Source organism: Coenobita brevimanus, chromosome 49 (genome assembly GCF_032717465.1).
Source record: "Coenobita brevimanus isolate Jiangsu-jjx chromosome 49, ASM3271746v2, whole genome shotgun sequence".
Taxonomy (NCBI): Eukaryota; Metazoa; Arthropoda; class Malacostraca; order Decapoda; family Coenobitidae; genus Coenobita; species Coenobita brevimanus.
Window position 1 is genome coordinate 6,520,984 of NC_137002.1, and position 11,813 is coordinate 6,532,796.

The following is an 11,813-nucleotide window of genomic DNA, read 5'->3' on the forward strand; positions in this document are numbered from 1 at the left end:
TTGAAAGAGTATCTTATTATCAAAGCATCTTATTGCTTTGAAACATGATTATTTCCTTGAAACATCTTAATACTTTGGAACAGCATCTTATTACCTTAAAAACAGCATATTACCTAGAAACGGTATCTTATTACTTTGAAACAGTCTTGAAAAAGTGAGGGGCAGTAACAAGTAGCACTATCTCACTACCTCTAATCTCTCACTTCCCAGACAATATTGCATAAGAGAGAGAGAGAGAGAGAGAGAGAGAGAGAGAGAGAGAGAGAGAGAGAGATAAGATGCACAAAAGCGAAAAAACATAACTCGAGTCGCTAAGGAAATTCAAATCCTCCAACCGTTCTGAAGATAAACCAAATTCAAATTTTCCAACCGTTCTAAAAAAAAAAAAAAAAATTCAAATCCTCCAACCGTTCTACTGACAAACCAAATTCAAATCCTCCAACCGTTCTACAGACAAACCAAATTCAAATCCTCCAACCGTTCTAAAGACAAACCAAATTCAAATCCTCCAACCGTTCTACAGACAAACCAAATTCAAATCCTTCAACCGTTCTAAAGACAAACCAAATTCAAATCCTCCAACCGTTCTGAAGACAAATCAAATTCATATCCTCAGACCGTCCCCTACATTATTTTGGGCTCGATATCGCGGTCTTATTATTATCAGGTACCCACGACTGGCACTTGACCGTGACTCCAGCCATTAACACGATAAGGCTGGGTAGTTACCGTGGCTGACCTAAGTAATGATAACGATAAAAGATAACGCTAGTCAGTCTTGGAAAAATCTCTATAATGAGTTTAATTTTTCCAGTCAGATCCCTAACCGCTTTTATTTCAGTTGATGACCAAGGTTCTCCCTGACACCTTTTCCTTAGCGGTTTATTTATTTATTTATTTTCGATATGGGTGGTTAATATCCTTTTATACGTTGTTTATGTAGAGTTTGACAACCCTGGAAGGATTTATGTAACACAGAAGAGGAGAATAAGACGTAATATGCAAAATAAATAGCTTAGGAAAAGGTGTTAGGAAGCTTCCTTAACCGAAGATATGAGCTCCAGCGTAGTCATACCGGAAGGTGCATTTGGCTAGTAACCAAAGAGACACATTCCTACCCATGAGGGTTATCAAATTCCATGCACTAGCCCGTCAGATTAAATGAAATCGCTACTGTCCATATTAGCAAAAATAAATAACGCTTAACACCTTTTCCCAAGCGATTTATTTTGCTTATACCCTATTGCCCTCTTCAGTGTTATATACGAGCCCTTCTAGTATCGCCACACTCTGCGGAATTATCGTACAAAAGAATATTGACCAACCATATCCAAAATTAAATCGCTTAGGTAGAGGTGTTAGGGAACTTCCTTAACCGACGAGAATACGAGCCTCAGTGGTGGAGAGGGACGCCTTCACGTGGTGGCACTGATATAACCGGGTGCAGAGCTGCCTGATTACACAAACGTCCCTCAACTACCTCCTTATCCCTGAACACAATATCATCTTATCAGCTCGTTATCCTTCAGTCTTTATCTTAATTTATAAAACACAAAAACCTTCACCGCGATACAGTATTTGAGTTGATCCGAAAATGTGTTTATGTAATGAAGTGTTGTATGGTAGTGAGAGCTGGGCAGTAAAGGAAGAGGATATTCTTAGGCTCAAACGTACAGAAGTGACAATGATTAGATGGATATGTAGTGCGTTCTTGAATGTGAGGCTTGGGGAGTTAGGATTACGATGGAAGAAGTGAGGAAGGATGGGACTGGAGTGTATTCATGCTGTGATGAGGAGGGGTAGACTGAGATGGTTAGGACAAGCCGAGAGGATGGAGTGCAGAAAGCGAGAAGTGTGAACGTCGAGGTAGGGCTGTGAGAGGCAGACCGAAAAAGACCTGGGACGAGGTCATATAGTGTGACTTCAGGGATAAGGGACTGAAGAGGGAGGCTGCCAGAGATCGAGCACCGTGGAGAGTCGTCATCAGGTGACCAAGGCAGACGCGTGCAAGCATCTTGGGGCCTTTATAAACGAAACGACCGACCGAAAGCTTTAAATAAATGCTATCTGTCTGCCTACCTACCTACCCACCTGTCTATCTATTTACCTGCTTACCTACCTATCTACCTACCCACCTATCTATCTATCTGCCTACGTATCTACCTATCTATCTATCTGTTTACGTATCAACCTATCTATTTTTAGCCTTGAAATGTGTTATATCATCATCTTATCAACACTAAGTCCATTCTTATCTCCACATCGCTCTAGGTTCCTCATTAACCTTTTATTACCGAGTAGTTATTGTGCCGTGTTTAATTAGTAATCAAGGAGACTCATTCGCACCTCATTACTAGGGTCGAGTCAACTAAATTCAATTGTGCAAACATCACATCGCGCTGTGTTATGGTTTGAACGTATGGTATGGCGGAGGGAGGACGCTACAGATGACAATTCGAAACTAAAGGGGGATTTTAGATTAGCTGAAGAGTATGGGTGAAAGAAGGAATATTGAAAAAAGAGGAAAAATATAGGCCGGAAGAAACACGGAAATACCAAGATAAGTGAGACAGAGAAAAGACAGCACGGAGAGAAAAACGGGAGACGAAACGATTGCCAGATTTCACGCAAGCACGACTTAATATTGAAATTTTGAGTTAAGTTTATGGCCAAGTGATGACAGCTTGTAGTGCTTCTTTGACTAATAACCAAGGAGACTCGCTGAAAACAAATAATAGTGTCATAATATCATGGGCCTTAGTAATCATCAAAGAAAATCACCTCGCTATCTCTCCTTATATATTACAAATAGCCTAGGAGTGTTAATACAGTCACCGTTAACCCTCTCCTGGTCGGCATAACTCTATTATTCCATCTAACGCCAGACAATTTTATTAAGCATAGAGTCATAGGGGTAAATACAGAATAGAAGCGTAGGGGGCCGAGGCTAGGCATGAAAAGTCCACACCATTTAGCCTACAAATAGCCTCCCTAAATTTGAATTTAAAAAGGAAAATATAGTAATAATTCACATAATGAAATGGTGGGGGACAGGGCGACGTGGAGGCAGTTTGTTTTTGGCCACCCTTCACGGGATTAAGGCGTCTGGCAATAGATAGATATATAGACAGATAGATTTTTTCCAGTCACCCTTTCACCCCCATGGTTTATTTTTATATTTGCTGCCTTCAGACGATTTTGTTTAGCTGAATTACACAAAGAAGGTCATGGTAATACAGGCAACGACCTTGGAGGAAGTTATGTATTCACCCCTGTTTGTCTGTCTGTGTTTGTACAGTATGCTTGTGCACAGGATATCTCTAAAAGTTATTGATGGATTTCAGTCAAATTTAGGGGTTATGTGGGCCATGGGCCAAGGAAGAATTGAGTAAATTTTGGTGGTGATCTGAGTTGTCTGGTTTAGATGCTGGCGGCGGTATGCACTCTCTGAAACTCATTTTGTTGTTCCTGTGTTATCAGTAAGTCCTAAACAAACAGCTGATACGCGAAGAGCTGTTAATATGGCTGGACTTCATGTAGTCACCTTTATGTAAGAAGTCAACGGAAAAAAGTAGCACTCACCTCAAGTATCATTCTGGAAAATAGACGAAGCATTGTAATATATGGAGCACCTTGTGATTATAAGTGCAAATATTATCCTTGGACTTGAAATTTCACAAAAGATCACATTCTACGTCTTGTGTTTTTTAAGGCACTAGGTTAAGTCACGGGTGTCCTACAAAACTCGATCATTCTCACATCCATCGTACCCCAGGTGTGCCATACTTTTTTGGTTGGTTGTACATAAATGAGTTGGGGAGATGTGGTCTAGTGGTTAAAAATGTGGTACGCTAACGAAAAGACGCAGGGAGCAGATTGAGACCTTCAGTTCTGTTATCATTATTATTATTACTACAACAGTTATTATAATTTTTTTGTTGCTGAACCCCAGTCTGGGCAAGCAAACGTGTCGACAAGGCAGCTGCTTCTTTGGGGCCGTCCTACAGGTACAGTACAGTACAGTATATACACCGTAAAGGGATCCGGCGCCCGCTAGTGGAAGACAACGCCTAACCAGCCTTGCCATGCCTTAGATCAAAGAAAAATGGGGAGGTTTGGCTTCTGAGTGTACGCCGCAGCTATTATCCAAGCCCATAAAAAATTCAATCATGTTTAAATTACCCAAAGATCATCATCGATCGTCTAATCCTGTATTGCTCCATGAGGAGTGTAGGTGCTGTAGGAGCCCGGGGTTAGGCAAGTCGGTTCTAACATTTAAGATGACAGTGGCCAGCCTCACTCATCCCTTGGATATAAACCTGTACCGGCTCAATCCGACTGGAGCGACTTAAGTACCCACTAAACACAAAAAATAATTCAATCACGTGATTGGATGGTGAGCTGAGTGAGTTCTTTGATCTCAATGTGGGACTGAAACAGGGGTGTGTAATGTCTCCATGGCTGTTTAATATATATATGGATGGGGTCGTAAAGGAGGTACAAGGTAGGGCAGTGGATGTGGGGGTGGCCCTAATGAATGAGGGTGAGATTTGGAAGCTTCCGGTGTTGCTGTTTGCTGATGATACAGTATTGTTGAGTGAAGATGAATGGGAGTTGCAAGGTTTGGTGAATGAATTTGGGACAGTGTGTAGGAGGAGGAAGCTGAAAGTTAATGTAAACAAAAGTAAAGTTATGGTGTTTGAGAGGAATGAAGTCACAGAGTGTGCAGTGAGGTTGGATGGTGAGGATATGGAGAATGTGAGTGCATCCAAGTACTTGGGTAGTGTGATGAGTAAGGATGGAACTTTGGGGGATGAAGTACGTGAAAGGGTACAGCAGGGAAGGAAGGTTGTTGGCACAATGAAAGCAGTGATGAGAAATAGGGAGGTGAGTATGGAAGTTAAGAAGTCTCTGCATGATGGTATTGTGATCCCTACCCTGACGTATGGAAGCGAGGCGTGGACCTTGCAAGAGGGGAACAAGTCAAGAGTGAGAGCAGTGGAAATGAGTTACTTGAGAGGAGCATGTGGAGTGACATGGAGGGACAGGTTGACGAATGAAGAAGTGAAGGAACGTTGTGGGGTAGATGTGGATGTGGTTGAAAAGATTAGGAGAAATACACTGAGGTGGTTTGGACATGTGGAGAGGATGGAGAGTGAAAGACTGACTAAGAGGGTGTATGTGGGTGAGGTGGAGGGAGGGAGAGGGAGGGGTAGACCGAGGATGAGGTGGAGGGATGGAGTTGAGAAGTATATGAGGGAGGGGGGGGTGAGTTGGGGGGAGGGGAGTCAAATGGTGGGTGACAGAGTGACTTGGAGGCGTTTTGTCTGCGGCCACCCTTTGCGGGATTAGGGCGTCGGGCTATAGATAGATAGATAGACGTTTTTCAAAATATTCAAAGTCTGCAATAATAATCCCGTTTTCTAAGTTCATGGTATAAGAGAGAACGTACTTGGCGTGTCTATAAAGAGGGTAACTTATCTAATACTCTGAGCTGCCCGTTTCTTTCTTTCTTTTTCTTTTTTCTGGTTCTACCCGCTTGTTTTTATTGCACACACTCAGCTCCAGAAGATATAGTTTGATTTTTGTTTTCAGTAACTATTATTCATCAATATAAGTGACTTTTCTTCCACGGCATTTTCTTCGCACATTGATCTGAGTTGCTTAGTAAACTTGAAGGTGTGTCTGGGGGGCGTCACTCGAGACAGAAGTCCAAGTCTAACGACGCTAATATAAAATCTGTATACTGGTTTGCTGTGTCTGTCCATCCATCTGTCTACCTACCTATCTATCTAAGGAATGGTTTGTTGAGGCTACGGTGAAGAACTGTCTGTGTTGTAACAGCGAGGTGAGAGGTGAATAAGTGAGTTGTGCTATGAGGTGGGTGAATGAGTATGGAAATGATAGCCTACTCGTATACTGTGCCAATCGCATTGGTATAATCGTGGCACTTACGAAATACATGTTTATTTTTCTTATATATGTATACTGTATTTTTACCCTCCTGACTGGGACTCGAACCCTAGACCTCTTAGACAGAAGATAGCACTGATATCACGCCGTGGTGGAGTGGCATCAGTGCATGACTTCAACCTAAAAGGTCTAGGGTTCGAGTCCCAGTCAGGAGCGTAAAAATATACTTGTACACACGCGTGTAATGTGTCTCTCCAACATACACATACAGAATATATATATATACACACATTGATTTCGCCATTCACCATTTAAAACGAATTTCTCTGTCGTGTGTAATACGTAGTAATAAAAGGCAGCGTATAATCGTGTGTTGTTTTCTTAGCTAGAGTAGGTCATACGGCACTCGGTGTTCAAATATTAGGCTACTGCTTATTACACCACAAGGACGCGTCGTCGCGACGCACGCATACCCACTGACCCTCAGCATATGCTTCTGACTGTCTGGCTCTTATGACTCTGAATTATATAGTCTGGAGTTAGCACAAACATTATACTAGAGACTGAAATATCACTCTATTGCTGCTATGACTCAATATGTCTCCTAGGACTCACTGCCCGCTGAATAAAATCGTCTGGAGTTCACAAAAATATCATACCAGACACCGTACTAAAACTGTGGCTCCTAGGACTCACTCCCAGCTGAATAAAATCGTCTCGGGTTAGGTGGAATAAGGCAGTAGAATAATCCCCAGCACGAGAAAGGTAACGTCGATGGTATAAACACAGGCTGCTAATAATCAAACTCAGCTAAATGACTGATCTGATGGCGGGAGCTAACAAAACAAGTAAATCTCTTACTACACCCACAGAATATCTGTCCACTTATCTACCTGTCTATCTATCAATTGATTTTTCTATTTCTGCCTGTCTATCTTTCTATTGATCTATCTCTGCCTATCTTTCTATTGATCTGTCTACATCTCTGCCTGTCTCAACCAAACACCACACGGTATCATCCATACACCATCCGGATGGCAGCGGGGGCGCAAAGTGGGGCCAAGCCCTGTTTTTTTTTTTTTTTTTTGACGGGGGGGGGGGAGGCACAATGCGGAACCTTTTCCAAATATTAAATAATCCGAAATTTCAAAAGTTGGGCCAGCTGGGGGACCACGGGCCACAGGACTCCCCTAACGAAGTCTTTGCCATTAAACCTCTCACCGTAGGGAATACTTGCATTCTATTCCAATGCAAGCAGACGATTACATTCAGGTGAGTAATGGCAAAGTAACCGTCACTCCTCTGTCTAGCTTATTGTTTCTCTAATTTCAAAGGTCAGAGCTTGCTGAATGTACGAAGCTCGGGGTACACGCATGTTAATATAATACGCAAATTAAATGCAACTCCAAAATGCACATTACCTGGAAAACCTGAAGAAATTCGAGAAGCGGAACGCGCGGGCAGGGGGAGGGCAGGGTGGTAAGGAAGCAGAGTTGCCAAGTTAGAGGATTTCTCGCTAGAGCTAAAGATTTTTCTACTATCATTTAGTGAGAGCATTAGACGTCTGTCGATGGGAATTTAGCAATATTTTAGAGCTTTTTTAATCCATCAGCAGCAGTATTGCGGAGACTTTAGCTATTTTCCTGGCAAATTCTTTGTATGTAGTGAATGATATTTTTGCATTATTTTAGAGCAAGTTCAGCGGTATTAATGAATTTCGACCTGGCAACGCTACGCCAGATCCTCGTGTTGTTGTCAGTGTCGAGTTGGACCTTGGTGAGTGAGAATGTGAATGTCAGCACTCTTACCCCGGAATGTTTCGTCTACGTTTCCACGCATTGACATGGCATTAAACAGGTAGGCTAAAGAACACACCAACAGTACATCCTTTCAGTGCTCCAGTTTCAACAGTCTTTCGTGCTGACAGGGATTTTTAGCGTTTTCCAGTGAGCATTTTGAAGGTATTGTTCCCTTCTCCAGCTCCTCAGGTGGGGAGCAGATGTTGGAAGTCTAAATATTCATGAGGGAGTGTTTTATCATTACATCTTCCAGTCTCCAAGCTGGCGAGTGTTAGGATTTGGGCTAAGCATTTAAGTAAAAAAACGTTATGTATACTTAATCTTGCTTTAAGCAGATTTAATTTTGAGTGACTGTCCTCAAATACATAGGCCTATAGGGTGAAAAGGCTATACCACCGCCCCCCCCCAATCAAAATGTAAATCTTAAAGCGGAAATTTTTGGAGAGCCAATATATAAAAATGTCATGGGGCTGAAGGGGTGAAAATAGCTTCTTCGATTATAATATATATTTGATAGGGGGATGTTTAATATTTAGGAGCATATAAGAGAGAGAGAGAGAGGGGGGGAGGGGAGGGAATGAGTGAACAAGAAAGGCGGCGGGAGGGGGAAGAGAATGTTTACAGAGAGCAAGGAGAGAGAAGGGAGGAGGAGGTAGGAAAAGAAGGGCATAAGTTTGATGAACCAGAGAGACGGGGGGAGGGGGGAAGAGAATGTTTACAGAGAGCGAGCGAGCTGGGGAGGAGGGAAGGAAGAAAATGAACGTGAACGAGAGACGAGGGGAGGGAGGAAGAGAATGTTTACAGAGGCGAGGTGTGAGGAAGAAGGAAAGAGGAAATAGATATGAGTTCTTGTCAAAAAAAAAAAAAAAAAATTGTAACGCATTTACGTCTCCATATCAGCTCTATCAGTCATTTTCCTTTCATTATTTTTTCATATTTTGTTCCTTTTATATACACCTATTTGACTTGGAATGATGTGGTAGCAGAGTAAAGATACTGTAAGCAATATTATACTCTCTCTCTCTCTCTCTCTCTCTCTCTCTCTCATACTGGGTTATAACAAGAGATTAGCACTGGAATATGTTAGTCACGAAGAAGTGTTATGGTAAGAATGGAGAGCCAGAGTATTGAGCTACGTGAAATAAATTGCAAAGGGAAAATTTGTGTCAGGTTAAGGTAGGTCTGTATGAAAGTCGAAAATAGGTCGTATGTCCCTGGAATTATTGTAGGCGTACTACTGGGGGGAGAGAGAGAGAGAGAGAGAGAGAATATAGGTTGACACTAGGAAGATGTAGAAATTGAGCATGGAATAAAAGGGAATTTGAATGTGTGTGTGTGAGAGAGAGAGAGAGAGAGATGGATGCTGGCCAGAGAGATAGGATAGTGTGTCAGTCACGTGGAGTCAACCCCACCCTTCCTTAACCTTTCAGGACGACTATACTCTTTATTTAACCTCGTCCCTCCCTCTTTCCTTCTTTCCAGTCCTCTGTCGTCCTTCCCTCCCGTCCTCTGTAACTCCCACCTTCCTTCCCTCCTTGTCTCATTTCTTCTTTCCCTCCGTCCGTCCGCTCCTCCCTCCCAGCATCGTATTTCTGCCCCCCTCCATTCCCTTTCTCCCATCTTCCATAGTCCTCTTACTTTTCTGTTGTAATTCATTTTCTCCAGGATTCATTTATATATAGTTTTTGTGATTCACGTCAAATAAAAAGAAAACCAATCATTTTTTGGCCCAGATTTTGGTCCCATTGCATCTTTTTTCACGTAGTTTAATGACAATACCACGGCTCTACATCCTTTCCGTACCGTAACACTTCTTCGTGATTAGCATATATTCTGGTGTGTGTTTGTATTGTTATAGCTCAGCATTCAATATGGAGAGATGGCAATTTTAGGCCAAGTTAGAGTAAAAATAGTAAAAGTAAAGAGTAAAAAGAGTAAAGTAAAAAGTAATAAAGAGTAAAAGAGTCAGTAAAACGAAAGAGTCTGTAAAAAGTAAAAGTGAAAAGAGTAAAAGAGTAAAATATATAAGTCAAAAGTCAGTAAAGAATAAAAGTAAAAAAGAGTAAAAGTCATTAAAAATGGTAAAAGTCAGCAAACTGATTAAGAGAGTCAGTGGTCAGGAAAAACACTGAAACAGTAAAAAAGTGTTAAGAATAAAAGTCAATAAAAAGAGTAAAGAGATGGCAATTTTAGGCCAAGTTAGAGTAAGAATGGTAAAGAGTAAAAAGTCAGTGAATATGTTAAAAGAGTAAAAGTGTCAGTAAAAAGGGTAGAGAGTATATAGTAAGAGTACCCCAGTTTGAACCACACTGTTACACTGTAGTCTATGTTGATATCAGAAAAGCATAAATTACGAGTTTTAGGTAGGTAGAGTAACATTCCCTTGTATGTTATTTGTGATGTGTTTATCGATGTGTGTGTGTGTGTGTGTGTGTGTGAGTGTGAGGGGGGAGAGGATATTATATAATATGATCAAAACATTTATATCTTCTGTTTTATCTCCATACATCCTCCCTCACCCCTGTAAACACACACACACACACACACACACACACACACACACACACACACACACATCAATAAACATCTCATTCTCAAAACCCATTCCCTAATTTCTTTGTAGTTGCCATAGGTTGAGGAGGACGTTAACCCAGGCGAATTGAGGCTGAATTATCCCTTATGTAGCTCACTGTCCCCTTTTATGGGCGATATAGGAAGGGGAGTTGAGGGACGCTTGTATGTTATGGGATTGCAGACTGTCTTGTATTTTGATTTTTTGGCCTCTAATTTCCTCTCCAAATGACCAGAGAGAGAGAGAGAGAAAGCAGGAAGGTGGCCAGGCGACAGAAAAAAATACAAAAAAAAAGTGTGCTTTGAAGGATGGAGCGGTGACAGAATATGTATACTGAATATAAATCAGTTCATCGTAACACACACACACACACACACACACAACGTTCATGCCACTATTTTTCTTGTAAGTCCTCGCGCCCCTTTTGGAAATTGTTCGTTCCCCCCCCCCCCCCCGCTAGGGAGGAACGCCCCGCAAGGTGAGATCCGCAGCTTTAGAGTTTATACCAAGCCGTGCACATGGAGTGATTAATGTCGGAATTCGTCATAAACCCGACACCTGAGGCAGCCATACAAGTGACAGGCGTGATCCCCGAGTGGCATGATCTTGTCGACTCCGTTTTCTGTACAGTGACCGCTTTGAATGGAGGGAAGGGGACACTTGCAACGATTTAAATATTTGGTTGAAGATAAATATTGAAGTTAAATATCCTGGCTGCTCCCCATTCTCCTATTCCTAAGCTTTATAGGCTACTTAATTCGCACTTATGGCATTTCCTTGATGTATCTCCTTTATCTCCCGGACGCATCATACCAGAGTACATCTATTGAGAGAGAGAGAGAGAGAGCCTGTGCATCGATACCATTCGGTTTTACTCCTTAGAAAGACATCTCAACCTTTTTCAGTCTGAACCCCCTGAAGCCAGTGACGTATATCTCATTCTTGCTATCTTCATGCAGTTTTAGTCAGGGAAAGGACAGAGGTATAACATTTAAGTGGCTGGTGAAGATACTTAACTCCAACAGTTTGAAAAGCCCCTGCTGATATGAATAAAATCGTCTGATAGGGACTAGAATATAATAAAAAGCACGTCGTTGTACTGAAGGGGTTAAACAAGGTATTTTGACAGCATTTTAGTTTACCATTATAATGGTACAATTTTCTGTAACTTGTCATTGTCGTTTTCTATGTCTTTGTTATGTTCCAATAATGTGTAGTGTTGCGATAGCAGAGGGGAAAGTCTTTTAAGAAACAATTGTACATGATAATTTTGTGCATGTTTACGTCTTGTCTTATCATTGCTGCTAAACGTAAGCCAAATGTTAGTTTCAGTTTTATGAAATAATAGTTACCTAGAAATAGATGACTTTATAGATTGAAAAATTTACAATGGCTACTTCCGGTAGGCACTAGTCAAAAACACCTGATCATCTCTGACATATTGGACCATTTTCACCTCTTCACGCTTCTTCTACCAGCTTTTTACAAAAATGGTAACAGCTGACATTCTTTAAGGCTCATTCACATTA